The 20,760-nt window shown below is 38.1% G+C and overlaps 1 protein-coding gene across 2 annotated transcripts in view; it reads right to left on the bottom strand.

Moving 5' to 3' along the window:
- Positions 1–20,760, bottom strand: part of SAMD12 (sterile alpha motif domain containing 12) — a 418,596-nt gene that overhangs the window by 380,373 nt on the left and 17,463 nt on the right. The gene's annotated exons all lie outside the window — the stretch shown is intronic.

The raw sequence follows: 20,760 nt of genomic DNA, 5'->3' as shown, positions 1-20,760 counted from the left end.
TTTTTTGACTTTCCACACACGTAGCCTTATTCTTCACACAAATATTTTAATCCTCCATAGCTGTTCCTTCCTCCACTGCAAACGCAGTAGTTGATTTAGGTTTTTGTACTTAGAATTATTTATTTAAAACCATTTTTGACAGACTTTGCTTTGTTTTCCCTGAAATTTCATGTCCCTAATATTTACAAATCAAACACCTCTCCAATGGCCTCCTACAATGCATGACTTCCATCTCCTTGCTTGTGTCAAAGGTGTCCCCATTTGATTTCTCTTTTCTGTGCTCATCGCTGCCCTTTCTTGTTTCACTAAAGTTATTTACTTAATCTAATGGGTTTGGCAACTCACAGGTCAGCTTCGAGACCCTCTTCTTGTTTCCCTGATCTTCACCACCACTCCTGTGCCTGACAGATTCCTAGTTACTGAATTGACACTGCAGGTAGCTTGTGGTCTTTATGGGAAGTGCTGCTGCTGTCACTTTTACTTAACTTGAATGTCACTAATATTGAATTATTCAAAATGAGTTAAAAACCAAAATTAATTTCACCAACATTGCTCTTTAAAAAATTTAAGAGAGAAATGTTTCACTGCAAATGCACATATTTTAGCCTTGTTTTGAAATGCCCTTTTGAAGGCACCATCTTTTTTTCATGTGTAAAAACCTACTTCCCCAGAAAATTGAAAACCAGCTGCATTGCTCTTGGGAATGTCAAGTGATACACCCCCGTGGAAAACTGTATGGTGGTTTCTCAAAAAATTAAACCCAGAATTGTCATTTGATCAAACAATTCAACTTTTAGGTATATATACACACACAAAAAAACCCTGAAAACAGGAACTCAGATATTTCTATGCTCTTGTACATAACAGCATTATTCATAACAGTCAAACAGGCATAAACCAAATGCCTGTGGATGCATGAATGGATAAACACAATGTGACACATATAATGAAATATTTTGCAGCCTTTAAAAGGAATGGCATTCTTATCCATGCTACAGCATGCATGAACCTTGAAGACATTATGCTGAATGAAATATGCCAGACAAAAATGGACAACTATTGGATGATTCACTTATATGAGTTAGTCAAATCTACAGAGAAAGAAAATAGAACAATGGCTACACAGGGGCTGTGGGAGAGAAAATGGGAAGTTATTGGTGAGTTGTGGGTATAGTGTTTCACTTTGGGATGATGAAAACTCTCTGGAGATGGATGGTGGTGATGGTTATACAATAATGTGAATGTGCCTAATGCTACTGAACCATATAATTAAAGATGATTAAAATGATGAATTTAATGTATATTTTGTCACAATAAAAAATAAAAATTTAAAAACCCCACTCCCTCTCATTTCAACTCCCTAATACCCTCCATAAATGGAAAGAGAGGTTCCAAAGATATTTTTATTCAAAGGTGTTTGAGAGTTTACTTATGAATAATATTGTGATTTTCAGCTAGAATGTTATTTTATTTTTTAATAAAATGGTAAAAATTATAGCTCAACAGTATTAGATTAGTTCAGAATTTTCCTGGAAGGGAAATGTTCTCCAAAACAGGTCTTATCCTAATCAGCAGAAGCAGGGCTTGGATTACTGATTGCTGGAAATGAGCCTGGACTCTCCAAGGATTGCGGATGCCATTTTCATGTGATTTAGGTGACAGTAACAGGTTATCTGGAATGAAGTGCCAGACCTTGTTTTCTCTCCTCACAGTGATGCAAGAAGAGTTGAGGGATGCATTGGCATCTGCTGTCATTCCCAAGAACAAGTACATCTTACTCTCCAGGAAGCCACCCAACTTTCAGTTTTTCCCATCTCCACCCACGCCAGACACTCTCTGTCATGAAACAAGGGATGGAGACTTATTAAATTTTAATGTTCCTCTATCTGAGTTTGGCCTTGAATAGAGACACTGTGAAAACACTTTGAATTGCCCCTCAGAATGAACTGGCTCCCCAACCAAGGAACCCCCACATAGAAACTGCTAGCAATGCCCTGAAATGTGTTGTGCTTCTCTGCCTTGACAGAACTGACCTTTTAACATCATATGCTCTTCCTTTCCCTTATTTGCATAGATAACTGCTTCAGGAAACATAAATTTTCTTTTTTCTACTGTAAAGCTTTAACTAGTCTTGCACCCAGTATATCCTCTTAAGAAATAAAGACAATTCCCCTCTTTTTCTTTCTTTTTCTTTTTTTTTTTTTTTTGAGACAGTGTCTTGCTCTGTTGCCCAGGCTGGAGTGCGGTGGTGTGATCATGGCTCACCGCAATCTCAAACTGGCAGGCTCAAGTGTTCCTTCCACCTCAGCCACCCAAGTAGCTGGGACTACAGGTGTGCACCACCACACTCAGCTAATTTTTGTACTATTTGTAGAGGCAGGGTTCTGCCATGTTGCCCAGGCTGGTCTTGAACTCCAGGGTTCTTCCATGTTGCCCAGGCTGGTCCTGAACTCCTGCAGCTATATCTGACCTTGAGAATACAAGGGCAGATACATGCAGAGGTTCTATGATGCTTAGACAAGGGATTCAGGTATCATGCGATCTGCTCAAGTGATTTGCCCACCTCAACCTCCCAAAGTCCTGGGAACACAAGCATCAGCTACAATGCCCAGCCCACCTCTTCTTCTTATATGATCTGTATGTGTGTGTATGTATCATGCATTGCAAATATTTATTGACAGGTCTGCTAAGTCTATGACTGGGAGCCCCTGGAAGAAGTGACTGTGTCTTATTGAGCTTTACAAATGTAGTGTGTAGCCATATAACTACCTTACAGTAGGTGCTCAATCATTGTTTATAGACTGAGCATAGATATGATGGAAAGATACTGATTCAATCCTACTCACTGCCATTCAGTACAGATGCGTAACATATATTTTTCAAAAAAGCAAGTAAAAGTTGCTTCCAATCTAATTATGTAATTCACCAAAAATGTTAAATCACAAAACCATAAAGCTATCCTGAAACTACTGATTTACTTGACTGCCACCTGCAAAGCAGAGACTATCTTACTCATCTTTGCATGTGCGAAGCCTAAACAGTTGTACATACTCAACCCTCAATAAATGTTGCTAAATGAATCAATGACCTTAAAAACAAATATACTCCAATCCCCACCATTAGTTATTAGAATTGAGATAGGTTATTTAAAATTTCATGTTTATATATTGTTTCTAGCTAAAGTTCCTGAAGGATATGGTCCTTCTTTAACATTTCCCTCATATAATATACAGATAACACTCTCCAATATGTTTAATTCATTGTATTAATTATTATAGGTGCTTCACTTATTGTATTCTGGATTCGAATTCAGCAGAGACTACCCTCCAGAAGTAATGTGAACACCACAAAAAGTCTATAACTCTTTGTAGCAGACACTTCTGATGGGCTACACATTCTCAACACTCTCATTTTTGCCATCTACTGAAGTATGGCTACAAAGCCAAATAGCATATTTCACAGCTTCCTTTGCAGCTACAAGTGAGGCTGATGACAAATTTCTCCCTAGGGCACATAAGCAGAAGTTTGATGGGAAACAAACAGTTCTGGAAATGACAAAAGAGGAAAGATCTTAACACCACTCTTCCCCTTTCTCTCTGCCTTAAATGCATATGTGATATCTAGAACTGCTACAGAACATGCTGTGACCACAGGGCCTACAAACATGAAAAAAAGTCAAGAGAATAATAGTCACATTGGCTCTGACATTATGGGCTTCTCGAACTTTGTTCTTCATCGTTCCCCTGTGGACTTGACAGTCTGTGAGAAAAGCAATTCCCTGCTTATTCAGCCATGGTTAGTCAAGTCTTCTACAACTTTCAGATGAACCACTGCAAAACGACACGTTTCCATTTTAACCAACAACATAGGATTGTTTACCTCTTCTTTTAAAAAGAGAAAACTGAAATCCTAGCAAAATGTTCTGGTCTGGGTTTCACAATTCCTATTATGACTTAAAAAGATGATTAAGTGGCCGGGCGCGGTGGCTCAAGCCTGTAATCCCAGCACTTTGGGGGGCCGAGACGGGAGGATCACGAGGTCAGGAGATCGAGACCATCCTGGCTAACACGGTGAAACCCCATCTCTACTAAAAATACAAAAAACTAGCCGGGCGAGGTGGCGGGCACCTGTAGTCCCAGCTACTCGGGAGGCTGAGGCAGGAGAATGGCGTAAACCCGGGAGGCGGAGCTTGCAGTGAGCTGAGATCCGGCCACTGTGCTCCAGCCTGGGCGACAGAGCGAGACTCCGTCTCAAAAAAAAAAAAAAAAAAAGATGATTAAGTATAGTATGAATAATCGCTTAGCAAGGAAGATATACATTAGCAATACATGTTGTTATGAGTAAACACTGACATCAGAGGTGGAATCAATCCAGATGACACTGTGAAGACCTGAGGATGGAACTTTCTTGCTTAGCTGGGGTCCTAAGGTACCCAGAAAAGTGCCCAGATCATTCATGAAAACTTTTGCATCAATGAATGGGGATGGGAATGTGTTCCTGTGTATCTGGTCATTAATGTGTCAACATAAAAATATAACAATTGTACCAGAAAGTATGTCTCAGGAACACAGGCTTGGTTTAGCTAATAGAAAGGGAGTACAATTTATCTCCTTGGGCAAAGGAATCTGCCCAGCAGATATCTTCTAGGATAGGGGTCAGCAAACTATGGCCCATTGAACAAATCCATCCTGCTGCTTGTTTTCATGTGGTTTATGACCCCAAAATAGTTTTTACATTTTAACATGATTGGAAAAAACATTTTATGACACATGGGAATTATATGAAATTCAAAGTTCTATGTCCATAAAGTTTTCTTGGAAAATAATAAATGAGGCATGCTCATTTATCTACATAGCGTTCATGTCTGCTTTTGTGCCACAATGGCAGCAGTGAGTAGCTGTGACACAGACCATATGGCCTGCAAAGACTGAAATATTTACTGGCTGGCTCTTTGCAGAAAAAATTTGCTGGTCCTTGTTCTAGGGTAGAGTATAACCATAACCTGAAGGGCACTGGGACCTGAAAACCCCAGCCTCCTTTAGCAACATCAAGAAAGAACTTATGGGTCTTTGCAGGACTAGCCTCTGAGTTATTCTGTACTTTCCCACTCCCAGGTAATTAAAATGAGCTAAATTATACTGAATTTTATCACTTGGGTCAGGCAATGAGGAGACAGAATATGATTTCCAAATTTCTCCTTGGTCAGCTAAATGTGATATTACATATACTTACTGAAGCTGAAAATTTCTATAGAGGTCCTTTTCCCACTATCAAAAACAGGGGTAAAATATAAATGTCCAGAAGGGTAATTCAGCAGCATTAAAAGCTGAACATGTCCACCCCTGGCAAGTCTAAGTGGCCAATAATAGATGGCTCCCCTATTCCATGCAAGAAGAGACTGGAAAGAAGGAAGTTATTACAGCAATGAGAAAGACAGGGGAAGAAACTAAATGGAAACTGAAAGACTGAACCCACAAAACTCATGCTATTGTCCTCACAAGTCTGCCCACAGTAGCCTGACAATGATGATGTGGCTGCCCAAGCCAGACCTGCATGACTGTTCAGCACTGCCAGATGTTCAGACCACAAGCAACAGTGTAAGGACATGGTCTTCTCTGGGCCCCACAATGCTCACTCACTCTGGTTTACTTGTCTACAGAAACAATTTCGTCTTTGTAAAAACAGTTCGCTATAATGGAATCCAGTTTTCCAAAGACTACTTAAGTTTAATCACCACATCAAATATTCACTTGTCCTACACTTGATATCTAGACAACCTAAAACAATGGAAATTAAAATAATGCTTAACTTAGGTATTGCAGCATCAGTAAAGTAGGGACAGACTTTGGAAGATGTCCAAGGCATGAATATTAACTCTTCTTATTTACAAGGAGAATACAAGGGCAGATACATGCAGAGGTTCTATGATGCTTAGACGAGGGATTCAGGTATCATTTTGAGAGACTGATAAGTGGTCTACACTGGTGACTTTAAAAATATTTTTAACTATGATACTACAGAAACAGATTTCACAGTGTGAATCCATGACCAGTCATCTTTATGTATATGAATTGAACCATGTTTTTGTGAAACATTATTTTCCTTTACTACATATCATCTACTCTTTATTTTTTTAAATAAAGTAGTTCCTCTTGCATCCTTTGGGGAAGGAGAAATAGACATACTTTTCTCAATTCATCCCACTTAGTAAAATTAAAAATGATGGACATTATATATGAGACAAACATAAGACAACTGAATGGTAAAGAGAAGGCAGATCATCTAAAGACCTTGAAGGACCTTGAATAACCTGGTGGTGAGTTCTTTCAGCTTCCTTTTGCCTCGTATATCCCAGACTTAGAACTGAAGAAGCCTGCAATTTGGGAACACCTCTGAGCACAGACAAAAAAATAAAACACAACAAGAGCTTGCTCTCTTTCGCCAAAGGACCAGGAAAGAGACAGCGTAGCAAGATAGGAAACATGTAGACAATAACTGCTCTACTCGAACATTACAGAAAAGAAATGTGACCCAACCACCACATCAGTAAAGGCTGATTGTAAAGCCTAGACTCACACCCTCACCAGGCTGCACCTAGGTACCCCAGTGCTCCCAGGAGAATGCCACAGAAGGCCAAGTAGGGAGTCCAGGTTTTCATCTCTGTCAGTTGGTAAAGAGGGTACCTCCTCATCTCCAAAAGTTCAGTTGAGATGATATGGCAAGGCTGGACTTTCACCTTTACCAGTTTATAAGAGGTGAGCCTTCCTTCCTGGGATTGCATCACATAGACAGTTAGGACTTTCACTATTACCCAGCCATAAGGAAGAAGTCCTGCCTTTCAGGTATCAACTGAGATTGAGTGGGGAACCTGGATTTATAACTCTACCTGGCAATAAGTAAGTGGTATCGCCTCTTTTCCCTGGCCAGACTGGCATTTTAAAAAGCGAGCTGAAACAAAAGGTTTAAATAAAATCTAGAATCTCATAACACAACATGTAAATATCCAGGCTTCAATAGAAAATCACTCAAAACCAGGAAGATACCAAACTGAAAGAAAAAAGACATTCCATAGACACCAACACCCAGATGACAGAGACATCAGAACTATCTGAGAAAAATTTTAAAGCAGCTATGCTAAAAATGCTGCACGAAGCAATTACACTTGACAAAGTGGAAAAAAAAAATAAGCTTTTTTAAGAATTAAAGTCTCTGCAAAGAAATAGAAGACATGAAGAATAACCAAATGGAAATGTTAGAACTGAAATATATAATAAACAAAATAAAAAGTTCCAGTAGATAGGCTCAAGAGCAGAATGGAGGAAACAAAGGATAATTTAATTGGAAAGGGTAGAGGGCACTTGGAGAACAGAAGTGTTCTCCACCTTGCTTTTGGTTACATGATACAAGTATCAAAACTGATCGAACTTAACACTTAAACTATATACTTTCATTGTATATAAATTAATCTCAAAAATATAACAAAGCAGAATTAAATACAGGCACTAGATATATTTTATTTTTCAAAAGAGATTATAAATGACCTTTGACTTACATGTTTTCATTCCTAATTCTATCTTCGGCCAACACACATTAATTGAAATCCAAGCTCTACCATTTTCTTACAATATATTTTCAAGTATGGACAAGTCATATCATCTCTTTTCTGTAAAGTGGCAATACTAATATTACCTACTTTTTACATTCACATTATTATTGTGTTGATAAAGAGAAATAACACATAAAATTCTTGACACCTACCATGTGTTCAATGAACATAAATCCTCCACTTTTACCCACTGTCCTCCTCCATCACAGCAGACAAATATTACATGCTAACAATTTTAATAACAGTTAAATAAACAAAATAGTACGATGCACTTTTAAAGGATAAATACAATATAGACATAAAAAGTGCAACCTACCTGGAAAAGACAAACTAAAGTATAATTCAGTAAGAAAACAAGAGGGGAAAGAAAAAAAACAGCTTTTCAAATACATATAAAAAAAAAAACAAACAAAAAACCTGGGAGCAAATTGGGAAATGAGGTTAAAAATAAGACATAAAAGCAAATATCGCCACCTTATAACGTAGTTTCTACTGACGAGCTGACTGCATTCTCTGTGAAACCAAGCTAACGAAAAAAAGGTGACCCTACCCTAATCATTTAGGAAGTCTTTACATATGACAATTGGGTATTTGGGGAGGGAAGAAGGAAAAAGTACAGAATCAACATATTCAAAGGACTTTTCATCCTCTAACATGAAGGTGGTAACACCTATTTTAAAAAAAAAGGGAAGACTAAGAGATGCTAAGCAACATGTTTAAGGCCACCATAAAAATGGCAAATAGAAGGCTGGGCACGGTGGCTCATGCCTGTAATCACAGCACTTTGGGAGGCCAAGGTGGGCACATCACCTGAGGTCAGGAGTTCGAGACCAGCCTGACCAACATGGAGAAACCGCGTCTCTACTAAAAATACAAAATTAGCCGGGTGTGGTGGTGCATGCCTGTGATCCCAGCTACTTGGGAGGCTGAGGCAGGAGAATCACTCGAACTCGGGAAGCAGAGGTTGCGGTGAGCCAAGCTGGTGCCATTGCACTCCAACCTGAGCAACAAGGGCAAAACTTCATCTCGGGGAAAAAAAGAAAAAAAAGAAAGGCAAATCGAGAAAAAAAAATGGCAAAGGGGAAATGAATGAAATTCAGACTGTTTGACACCATATAGTTCTTATGCTACTCTGAGGAATAAGTTTTTTTTTTCCTCTGCATTTTAATTATTGTTTAGTAGGTAAATCATGGGCTTTGGAGTCAAATCTGGCTGTCCCCACTGACTAGCTGTATGGCCTTGGTCAAGTTACTTCTCTTTAGGTGGGTGTTGTTTTACCTATAAAATTAGAATAATAACTTCTTTATAAGATTTTAGAATAATTAAATAAAAGCATATTAAAAGTGTTTAATCAATACCTGGCACATAGAAAGTGCACAGCAAACGGTAACCACTGCTGTAATTATTACTTCCTTTACTGTTATTAGTATCATTTTAATGATATTGATTTCTTCAAAAATCAAATACCTAGATCATTTGTACATACATCTGCATATACCTGTACACACAGCTCCACTAACAGAAACAAGTGATTAGTGTTGTTAGGGAAGGGAGAAGGTTACAAAGGTCAGACACAGGCTTCCGGGAAGAAAAAGAGAAACTTCAAATTCTCTTGAAGATTTTGGTCTCGAAATAAAAAATAATAAGAAGAAGAAAACTCCAGGCAGAAACATAAGTATCTATCAAACCACAGAAATATGTAAAAGCATGAGAGGTTCTAGTATGACTTAATGAACATGAGCATTTCTCTTCTCAGAGAAGGTGGGGCAAGACAAACTTAGCAGGCAATTTTGTTTGCTTACTCTGTCTATTCATAGTAATATTCAGACTAAAGGAACATTCAAGTTTAACAAACTTCATCCCTTATTGCACTTGCCCTTCACAAATGTCTATATATGTGTGTGTATATATACATAAAACATATATATTTTTATAATCAAAAATCACGTTCTCTAAAATGAGAGATATAATGATGAAGGAAATGGACAGAGCTTAATTCATGAATGGAGAATTAGCACTTTAAAAATTTGCGGTGGTCCAAAGGCTAAAAGTAGTTCAAAGTTCAATGGAGCCATTGATAAGTATACAAGTTACTAAAGACTCCTTAATTAAAAAAAAAAAAAAAAAAAAGTTCCTTTTCAAATATATCAGTTTTACTGAGAAAACTGACAAGATGCCATCAAAGGTGGTATTACTAATAACGGTTCAATACTTCTGAACGTACCTTGCTCAATCCTTTGAAATTACATTGTCCAATCTAGGAGCCAGTAGTCACTATTTTAAATTAATTATGTTTTTTATTTTAAAATTTAGTTTCTCAGTTGCACTAGCCACACTTCTGTAGTCACATGTGGCTGTGTATAGCATATGTGTACAGCATTGGGAAAATCCAACGTTAAAGTCAATTTGTTTTATTTTGTAAATGTCAGTTTTAAAAAGAACAGAGAAAAGTAGAATTTGAGGTCAGAAATTACTTCAGAAAATTATTTTCTTTTCTATAGTTATGTAATTGTAATGATCTAAGTAACCACATCTACACTTTCAGAATTAGAAAAAAATGCAATTATTACACATTTTATTCTAAAAATTTAGCTCTTTAATAAACAGTTTCATAACCTGTCTACTGTCCTGACTTTCATACACATTCTAGACATAGTTTTATAAAAACGACTTCCTATTTATTCTAGACAACTCTCAGATCTTTGAATAATCTGTCCCCCAAACTGATTGCTTCTGTGTCACAAATCGCAGTTATTTTCTTGTTACAAGCTTTTAGAGACCCCAGATTATCTATGAGGGAGAAAGAGATAAATAGGGATTCAGAGATAAATCAGCTCTGGTAAAGCTCACAGTCTCCTAAAATAGTGGCTCACAAATGTCTTCCCAGAGAAGAAATAATTATGTGAGGAAGCTCTCAGTGGTCCTCAGAAAACTGAAAAAATAAAAAATAAAAAACAGCTCTGTAAGCTTTCCGTTGACCAAATGTTTTCAGTGTGAAGATCTGTTCTTTATTCTTCTACTGTCTTGTCTGCATTTTTTGGTGTTAATCAAATTTTATGAAATTAGATAAGATACATTAAGTGTGTCTGTATCTGTGCACATGAGTTTTAATGTTAGCAAAAGAAAAAAAAATCTAGGGAAACTCTATGTCCCCTATTTTGAAAACTATGAAAGCTAAAGGTTTGAGTACGTCTATGCAACTGACCAAAAAATAAGCTAGCCAATAGTTATGTTTGCAGATGATATGGTGGTAAGGGAAGGTGGAAATAAAAGCTGCAGAGAAAGTAATAATAAGAGGCTGCAAAATTGAAAAAGGAAATGTTTACCTCCAAGCCAAGAAAATCAGGAAAGACTACAAGAAAAAAGTAATACAGGACCCATTACAATGAGTGCATGGAGACTCAGGTATTAGAATAAGAAATGTGAAATTTTTTTCACTGAGCAGGTGGAAAGTCAATAGATGTTTAAAGCAGGGAGAAACTTAGCGTATGTGGTTTCAGTAATATAGATGAATAAACACAGGCTGGCAATATTCCTATGTTGATATACAAGCATCCTTCGCGATGCAATTTGTCTCATTAAAACCTTCTCTCCTATTCCAACATAGACCTGTATTCCTTAATCTCCTAAAGTATTTATCTGCACTACCTGGGGCAGTGCATTTCCACTTTTTCAAGTCACTACCATAAAGTTAGACATTCCATAAATAATGTTGTTGTTCATCAACACCATTACCTACATCCCTTTAGACACCAGGGCATCAGAGAAGATACATAATGACTGCTGGTTCAAATCAACACACATCCCATATCCCTCATGTTCCCACCCATGCATCCTACAGCCCAGCACTGGTGGATGTGCATCCTACAGACCTCTTAATCACATACATGCACACTGCTCTAAGAAACAAGTGAAGAAACAAAACATCAAGCAAATGGCAGACAGTATGATTGCATATTTAGGGAAGGATTTATATTCCTACTTAGCTTTTCAAATCAGACAATGCTTCTAAAATATTTTACTAGTACTCTCATTGGTCTAGATCTCATTGGCTGGTATATTAAAAAACAAACAAAAAAGGCTAAAGAATCCACTCGGAAAGATTAGCAATTCATTTTATGGTGGTGTAAATTATTTCTAAAGATGCTTCCAGTCAGTTCTCAATATGACAGTCATTAAAACATTGTAAACACCAACTGTTACAATCTAAGTCTCTCCTTAAGATTAGGGAGAAGGGAAAAAAAATCAAGTACACAAAGCTCAGATCAGAGAAAGTCTATCAATCCAAGCATTTGCCTCTTTGGCTACTGCTGATAGCAAAAGCCATAAGGAAGACAGCAGCACTCTAAGTTCATGTTTCCAAACCTCATCTGAGTTTTTCTGCTTTGCTCTTTTATCTTCACCCAGCCCACTGGCTCCTTCCCATGAGTCAGTTAACATGCTCCAGCCTTGCCCTATATAATAATCTCTCCACTTGACTATTAACTTATTTTAAAACTCCTCCCTCTTTTCCTCCTTCCCCACAGTAACACTGTCAGATGTACATTATTTTTTGCAGTACAGACAGACCTCTATGGGCACTATTTTAAGCATTTTACATTAGTGTTTGATAAATATTCACTACCCTCCCCTTAGGGCAGACTGTCTGTCCCTATACAATGACTTTGGCCTTGGCCACGTGAATTTGGTCAATGAATGTAAGTGGACAAGATGTGAGCAGGGGAGTTAAACATGCTTAGGTAGTTTGACTCAGCCCCTTATGTAATTCTGATAACCAGAGGAAGAGCATACCCACGATTGTTGTAGAACAATCGCTCTGTAAACCTGGACCCCAGAATAAGACATACACTTTGTTTACAGAGCAGACCCCAGCCAAAAGCCTGGAGTCAAGCTGTGCCCAACTGAAGACTATGAATGAGAAAATACACGTGTCCTTGTTAGCTGCTCAGATTCCACACAATAGCCAATACACCTGCCAGGAATACTTAAATTCTAGGAACTAGATGCATTAGGATCCCATTTTATAGATGAAAAGACTGAGACAAGGAGGTTGAAGTAATTTGTCAAGTCACATGCTACAAGTAGCAGAGGCAGGATCTGAAACAAGCAGTCCACCCACATGTGTACTGGTAAGCACTCCATCTTTCCATTCTCAAGAACCCTATCCACCTGTCATATCTAATGCCCACCTCCCACCCAGATCTCAATCCATTATAATCTGGCTCTTCCACCTGCTTCTGATTCTACCAATGACCCCCTTAATACTAACTCTGGAGGAAGCGTCAGCCTTTGGCCTGACAACTCAATTACTTTAGGCATTGTTGATCACCGGCAAACTCCATGCTCTCCCTCCCTTGGCATCTGGCACTTTACCTTTCTTGGTTGTCTTCTTCCTCCTCCATCTATTACCTTCCAGATCTCTTTTTCCCTCCTGAATATGCACCTTCTATTTGCCAGGAACTTTGCTGGACACTGAAGAGTAATTAGTGAGTAAATCGGATGTAGTCCATGCCTATGAAAACTAAGAAACTAGCAGAGAAGACAGATATCACACAAACAGAATGGTTTCAGATACTCTAAATTGTAAAAGTGCACACAGAGCATTGACAGGCTTGTGTGTGGTGAGAAGAGTGTTTGGGAGACAGGAAACCCCCACCTAGTACAGGGGTCTAGAAAAGCTTTACTGAGAGTGTGCAGGAATCCACCGGGCAAAGAGGCAGCTAGGTGGATGGAATCACATGTGCAAAGCCGGAGGGACACTGATACACTGAAGCCCTCAGCATGCATGGGGCACAGAGGGTGTGGGAAGGTAGTACTAGGCAAGGCTGGAGAGGGTAGCAGGCTCCAGATCTGTAGGAGTCTACAGGCCACAAAAGGATTTTGCTTTTTATCCTAAAGCCAATGGGGCCTCCTTAGGGCTCAGCTTCTAGAAGTCTTCCTGTCCTATCAGCTGCTGTTTGGGGTCCCTTTGGATTCTTCAGGGCCCTATCAGACCATTGTAGAAGGATGTACTGCAGTGCAAAATATTCCTTGTGCATTTGCCACACCACCAGTGCTGACGCCCCCTCACCCCCATGGTTGCTTTCATTCAGGCTAAAGACAATAGTGATGAAACTCCGGTAATGTCAGTGAGGATTTAGAGAAACAGATGTTTGAATTGATGGGTCTGGCCCCTTCAAACCCATGACCCAGACATTTCAGAGACAGGATGAGAGAAAAGCATCCCAAGCTAGGGATGCAATCCACAATAGCCATGCCTATCAGAGCAAACCCTGAAGTCTCACCCTGCAGGCAGCAGAACTGAATCTGGGAAGCAGCTGGTGCGAGAAGAGTTGGCTCTGACAACTGATACTAAAATAAACCAGAGAGTACCAGGCATTTCACCAGCCATAAACCCTATGCCCTCATTTGCATGGCTGACTCCTTGTCACTCAAGCCTCCACCTAACCATCATCATCTCAGTGAGAATATTTAAGTTGCTTCCCAGGCAAACAGCACTACATCTTTCTGTTTTGATTCTCTACATGGCAGTTGGTACTCTGTTATTTAATGGCATATGTGTTTGTTTCCTGTCTATCTCCCCCAACAAAATTGTAAGACTTAAGAGCAGGGACCTTGGCAGTTTCATAATCCTCACACAATGGCTGGCAAGTGGGCAGCATGCTGTACGTAATTGTTGAGTGAAGGAATAAATGAGAATAGGATGCCTCTTCTGTGTGATACATATTCTCCCATCCCTCTGTCTCTCATATTTGTTTCCTTCTGTAAGGCTGCTTTAGCTATTGCTAAAAGGTTCTTTAAGGTCCGATAAATGTATGAGAGGTCTGATACGCATGTGTAGCTCTGCATCTTTCTGATTAAAGGAAACCTACCTTTCATCCAAGAATCAAAGAAGCCACATCTGTTATGAACTGAATTGTGTCTCTCCCCACCCCTACAAATTCATATGCTGAAGCCTTAACCCCTAATGTCACCACATTTGGAGATACGGCCTTTAAAGGGCTATCTAAAGTTAATAAAGTTATAAGGGTGGGGTCTTAATCTAATATGACTGATGTTCTTACAAGAAGGGAAGAGACACCAGAGTGTGCAAGCACAGAACAAAGGCCATCTCCAAGCCAAATAGAAAGGTTTCAGAAGAAACTAAACCTGCTGACACCTTGATCTTGGACTTCCAGCCTCCAAAACTGTGAGAAATTCAGTTTCTGTTGTTTAAGCCACCCAGTCTGTAATATTAGCAGACTAACACAATATCCCTGTAAAGTTAAGAACCACTGATAAGAAACTACTTATTTACTTGAGCACATAGGTTGGCTGTATACGTTACTTAAATCAGTTCATTTATTCCTCTCAACAGTCCTTCTGGGTGAATAGGATTGTTCCCATTTCACAGATGAAGAAATTGAAGCTCAAAGAGATTAAGTTATTTACCCAAAGTCACTGAACCAGTCAATGAAGTCAGGACCTAAATCCAGTCAATAGTTAGTCTTGGCCACACACTAGAATCATCTGAAGAACGTATGCAATCACTCTTACCTGGCCAACCATGAGCAATCCTGAGTCAATTGATCCTCATATATCCCAGGCATCAGGTGATTATAATAGGCAGCCAAAATTAAGAACCACTGAGTAAGGCACCCACAATCCCCAAACCGTGTGATCTCTGTCTGAAACTGCCATCCATTCTTTACTAAGTCTGATTTTCTTGGACTAAAGTGTTAGCAAAGAAAAGGAAAAAGTACTTGGCGATTCTGCTTTACTTTTAATTATCCCAGGCAAGGCCCTACTGAGCACTCAGGAGGAATGAGGTATACACCAAGCTTCAACCACCTGGCCAGCAGAAGCACCCACCTAATTCTATTTTGAACTCAAAATGGATGGCATGTACTTTGGAGTCTGGCATGGTGTGCACATCTTGCAGCAGAGATGCAATGTGTCCAGGTTTCCACTGCCAGAATACAGATACCTACAGTTAGGAACCCTCCTCCTCTCTGCACCACATGTTGCTCCTTTGTAAAATAAGGGAGACAAACTTAACGTGTGAACTTCCTTTCAGTTCTACCATTCCAAGTTTAACATTCTCTCACGTGCTTAGAAGAACCAAGAGACGACCATGTGCACATGAGAACGCAGTCAACAAGACCATGGCAGGCAGCCCCAAATACTCACTGCTGGTACCGCTTCTGTCAAAAGACTCCCATTCTTGGGATGCTCAGGGAATACTGGTATTTTTGTCCCAGTTCACCTCCAATCACCCCACTTTCACAACAATTCAATGCTCGCTTGGGGATAAAGTCTTCATGGTTCAAGTGGGATCTCCCCTCTAACTCTAGGGCTACAGCACATGCTATTATCTCTGATCACAAGACCTGGGCAGTCCAATCAGAGAAACCTTACCACTTGTGTAGGAATTAGTGGGAAATAACTGTTCTCTCTCTCACCATATGTAAACCTAGAAAAACCTGAGGCAGGAACTGCTACAGCAATCCATACCTCTCAAGATGAAAGCCTCCATGTGAGCAAAAGGGGAGCCAACAAAAGAAAACAGAGCCCAGGCGACTCAATTAGAAACCCGTAGATCTCTCAGGTATGGGAGACAACAGATTGCCTCTTTTTACTTAGGCCTGGTAGAGTTGGATTGGGTTTTCTGAGACTTGCAATTCATATAGCATATGTCATGTGAAAGAAAACCTAGTCTCATAATTGTAAGGGCCTTTAGATGTCAGTAAAGTGTGCTGGTTTTCTAGCCTTGTATGTTAGGTAAGAAATTTAGACTTTATCCTGAGTGCAGTAGGGTGCTCCAAATAATTGAAGCAAGCAAAAATGGTGTTTCAAAATTTTTAAAAATGATACTGCCTCCATACACAATGCATTTGAGAGGTTCAAAACTAGTGTCAAAAAAAAAAAAAAAAACTATATTTAGAGTCTCTTGGGTTTTCCAAGTGAGAAGAAATGAAGGCCTAAGTTAGGACAAAGGTAATGAGGATGAAAGAAGATAGGTTTTGGGATCATTCAGATCAGGGGTTGGCAAACTTTTTCTATAAAGAATTAGATGGTAAATATTTCAGGCTTTGCAGACCATTTTATTGATGATTATATTGAGGAAAGGTGTCTTTGAGGTGGCAACTACTAATAGTCAGCAGTGCAGACAAGATCATAATTTCTAATTCTGGTATCACTAGTACCTCTATTGCACTACATTCCCCTCTTCCATGCTTCTAGATGAAAAGATATTTCTCTCTCGGTCTTGAGACCACCATGTTACATGTAATAACAATTACACATGTAATACATGTTACTAGACATCAATAATGTGTCCTAGCACTTCTGAAGGACTGTCTCCCATCTCAAGAGCCTTAAAGTCTTATCTTTGTTATGCACAATTCCCCCAAGCATTTGTGCTTTTTTTTTACATCTGATTTAAGTGGTTGTGAAACATACATCACACTCCTTTGCTCTAATGATTATTCACTTTTCTAATCTGAACAATGTGTTATGTTAAAAGAAGATAGAGAATTTATTCAAGCCAAGGACTAAGGCACTCCTTATTCAGACTCATGACAAGAAAAGAATAAATCACAGACATGCGTTATCAGAACATAACCACAGTCAACTCCAATTGAAGACCAAAAAATTCCACTAAAAGGCAAGCAAAATGCCTTATGACTGCTATGCAAAACCAAAAACCATACAAAAAGAAAAAGGCTTGAAGAAAATATGCCAAATACTAACAGTGGCTGTCTTCTGAAGGTGAATTCGTGGAGATTATTTTCCTATTTTCCAAAAGGTATATATAATAAGCGTGTAATTATAATTATCTTAAAGGTTAATTTAAAAGGTAGGGAAATGTTACTATGTTGCATTTTAAAAAAAAAAATCTTAAATTTCTAATTGTATCTTACTCTAGGATATTACCAGAATATATTATATTAGGTTAAAATTAGGTTTACAAACAAACTATGCTTTCAGGTCTAAATATATGATATAGCTTAAAACAATAAATTATTTTTCTCTCCATGCCTAGACAGTGACTCTTCTTTGTTTAAATATTTCCAGACACCATACCCTCCTCATTATTATTCTATTTTCTACTACAACTCCCTTTTATCCCACTCACTGACAAAAACTTAACATGGCTGGCAGACTGAGTATTGTAAGTTCAGACATCGTTACTCATTATCATCAGAAGAGAAATCGTAGAAATACTGTGGTCTTGCTCTCTGCCTGCTTCTTTTGGGGAAGCCTTACTCCACTGATCCCTCCCTAAGAATGGGGACCCAGATGTCAAAAGCAATATCACAGAGCAAATGGCCATGCCAATAGCTGAGCCTGTTTAGTTTGGCAGTTGGCTCCTCTAAAAACCAGCTCATTAACAATCTCTTACCCCTATCCCTACTCCAAAGATGAAGAATTGATGGGTAGAAGCACAGAGAAAGAGAGGAAAGAAAGCTAATAGGGAAGGAAAGAGACAGCTGTGGAGAGGCCCTTAGGGACATCTCTCCATTCTAAGTTTAAAAAGACCCATTCAGCAGAAAGGAACAGATCGGAAGGTCTCTGGGAAGCAGTCAGCAGACTGTATGCTTAAATCAAGATCCAGAAGGCTGCAGTCTTCACGCCCAAGTACCCCCAGAGTTCTTAAGCAAAATAGTTCTGTACCCTACAAATTCTTTTTCTGCTTGATCCTTTCAGGCGCACTTATGGTTAGTACCACTTCAATAATACCTCCCAATTGCCAAATAGAAAAAAAATATGCTTGCCCCAAGAAGTTCCATACAGAGGAAGCCTCTCTTTCAGGGGCGAAGGTATTTTGGTTTGCACAACTGCCTTTGTCAAATCTGAGTGTGTACACATGCAGTACAGCATTAGAATGGGACTTAGGACTCTTGGGCTTTCTTCTACTGCCTATCATATATGATTCAGAAAGCCCAATGTTGTGTGCAAGATCTGAATTCATTTAACAATTATTTTCTGAGTGCCTACTGTGCCCCAGACATTCTTCTAGGTGCTCAAACACAATTTTAAAAAATTACAATTATAGAAGGGAATCCCTGATTAAAGGAATCATCTTCAGAAATGAGAATGCCTAATCTACATTTCAATTGCTAACTTTCTTAGAGACAACACAATAAAATGTACATAGACATTGAAACATATCTGAAAATAAAATGTGTGGACAGAAGTACAAACTCTGGAATCAGAAACTGAGAGTTCAAATACTGACTTTTCTCTGGGTAACTAACCAGTCTATTAAAAAAGACCTAAACAGTCTGATGTAAGAAGACCCTCTCTCTGCCCCTAAATATAATCAGTCAACTCATCTTACAATGAAGACCATGATCAACAAGCCCCATTCATACCTAGAGAACTTTCAATGTTGTTTTTAAAGTGGGCCACTCAAATATGAGCAAAGTCTCTAATGTTGTCAAATATTCCAGAATGAACAAACAAAAACAAACAATTAGGAAGAAAGAACTATGAAGAGAGTACACTTAAGAAAATAAAAATATCACTAATAAATGATAATCAATAAAACATAGAAACATTACATTCACAAAATAGGATGCTGAATTTTTTTCCAAAAACCAAAGTCTTAAAAACTAAAAATTATATAGAACTTGTAAATGCCAGAGAAACATGAAAATAAAATATACCCACAAATAAAAAATAACAGATGAAAAATAGCAAACATATACTTTAAAAAATAAGAACTAGTCCAGCCAATTTATCATCTCAAAAATAAAAGCTGGAGAAAGAAAGAAGAAAATACATAAAAGAAAATCAAATAAATAATTCAAAAAAAATCCCAGAAATGAACAACATGAGTTTCCATTCAGAAACACTATGAAATACACAATACAGTAGACAAAAATAGACTCACACCTAGGCATATTCTCATGGAATTTCTGAACACTAAGACTAGAGAAAAGATTCAATAATTTCAAGAAGAATTAAGTGTGTTTTATACAAAGGAGTAAAAATCAGAATGGCTTTAGATTTCCCAAAAACATGACTGGAAACTAGAATACATTAGACACTTCAAAATTGTGGGGAAAGATAATTTCCAACTTTCAAAAAAAAGTTTAAATCCAGTCAACTTATAAATGAAGTACAAGGGTAGAATAAAATCTTTTTCAGATGTGCAAGTTCTCAAAACTATGCTTCCCAGGTAGCTTTTCTCAGGAGGATATACTCCATCAAAACCAAGGTGAAAACAAAGAACACTCAGGATCCTAGAGCGAAACTAACACAAAAGAAAGAAAGGCATCCCACGGACGATGGTGAAAGGAAATCCAAAGGCAACAGCTATGGAGCAAGTCAAGAGAACAGAATGACCTATTGGGAACAAATTTCAGAATTATTTGGGGGGAATTTCTTCAATGAGAAAAAATTGATAGGATCCCTAATATATGAATGTATTGGAAGGAAATTTAACAAACAAGGGAACTTTTTATTTGAATTAGTGATAAGTTTATAGAACACTTAGCATATAACAAAAAATTACTAAGCATAGTTTTAAGACAATGACTAATTTTTAAAATTATGTTCACATATAACTTTAATAAAAATAAAATCTAAATTTTACCTATATAAAGTGCTTATTATACTTCCTGGCATATAGTACTTGATACATTTAGCCACTATTCTAATGATGATTTCAACTATACAGACATATCAGGCTTCACTTCCAACTGCTTCTTCCACTAAATGGCACCAGGTAAGTTACCTACAACCTATAAGCTTGTTTCCTTATATATAAGATGGGAATAACTACAATGTTGTCAGCATCAGAGAGAATGTTTATAAGCCACAATACTTGGTATACACGTAAGCATTTAAGAAATGGTAGAGAATATTTATCTATATTTGTATATGAAATTTATATATGTTTGTATATAAAATACTTGTATATAAGATGTTTTATTGCCTAAAATCAGAATCCTAATTTAGAAATAATGACACCAAGAGGTCACAGAAATATAGTGGTTGAAAGTAAGAGCTGCAGTGTTTCTGAATGTTTAATCAAGGATTTTAAAATTTTAAGATAAAAAGAGCTAAACAGCCTCCACAGTATACCAAGAAAAAGAAAAGACCAATGAAACATTAGGGGGATGACTAGACAGACCAGATCAACATGAAACCCCCAAAGAAAATGA

Source organism: Colobus angolensis, unplaced genomic scaffold (genome assembly GCF_000951035.1).
Source record: "Colobus angolensis palliatus isolate OR3802 unplaced genomic scaffold, Cang.pa_1.0 Scaffold198, whole genome shotgun sequence".
Taxonomy (NCBI): Eukaryota; Metazoa; Chordata; class Mammalia; order Primates; family Cercopithecidae; genus Colobus; species Colobus angolensis.
Note: the sequence above shows the minus strand (reverse complement) of the source record. Positions and strands in the feature narration are given on the sequence as shown.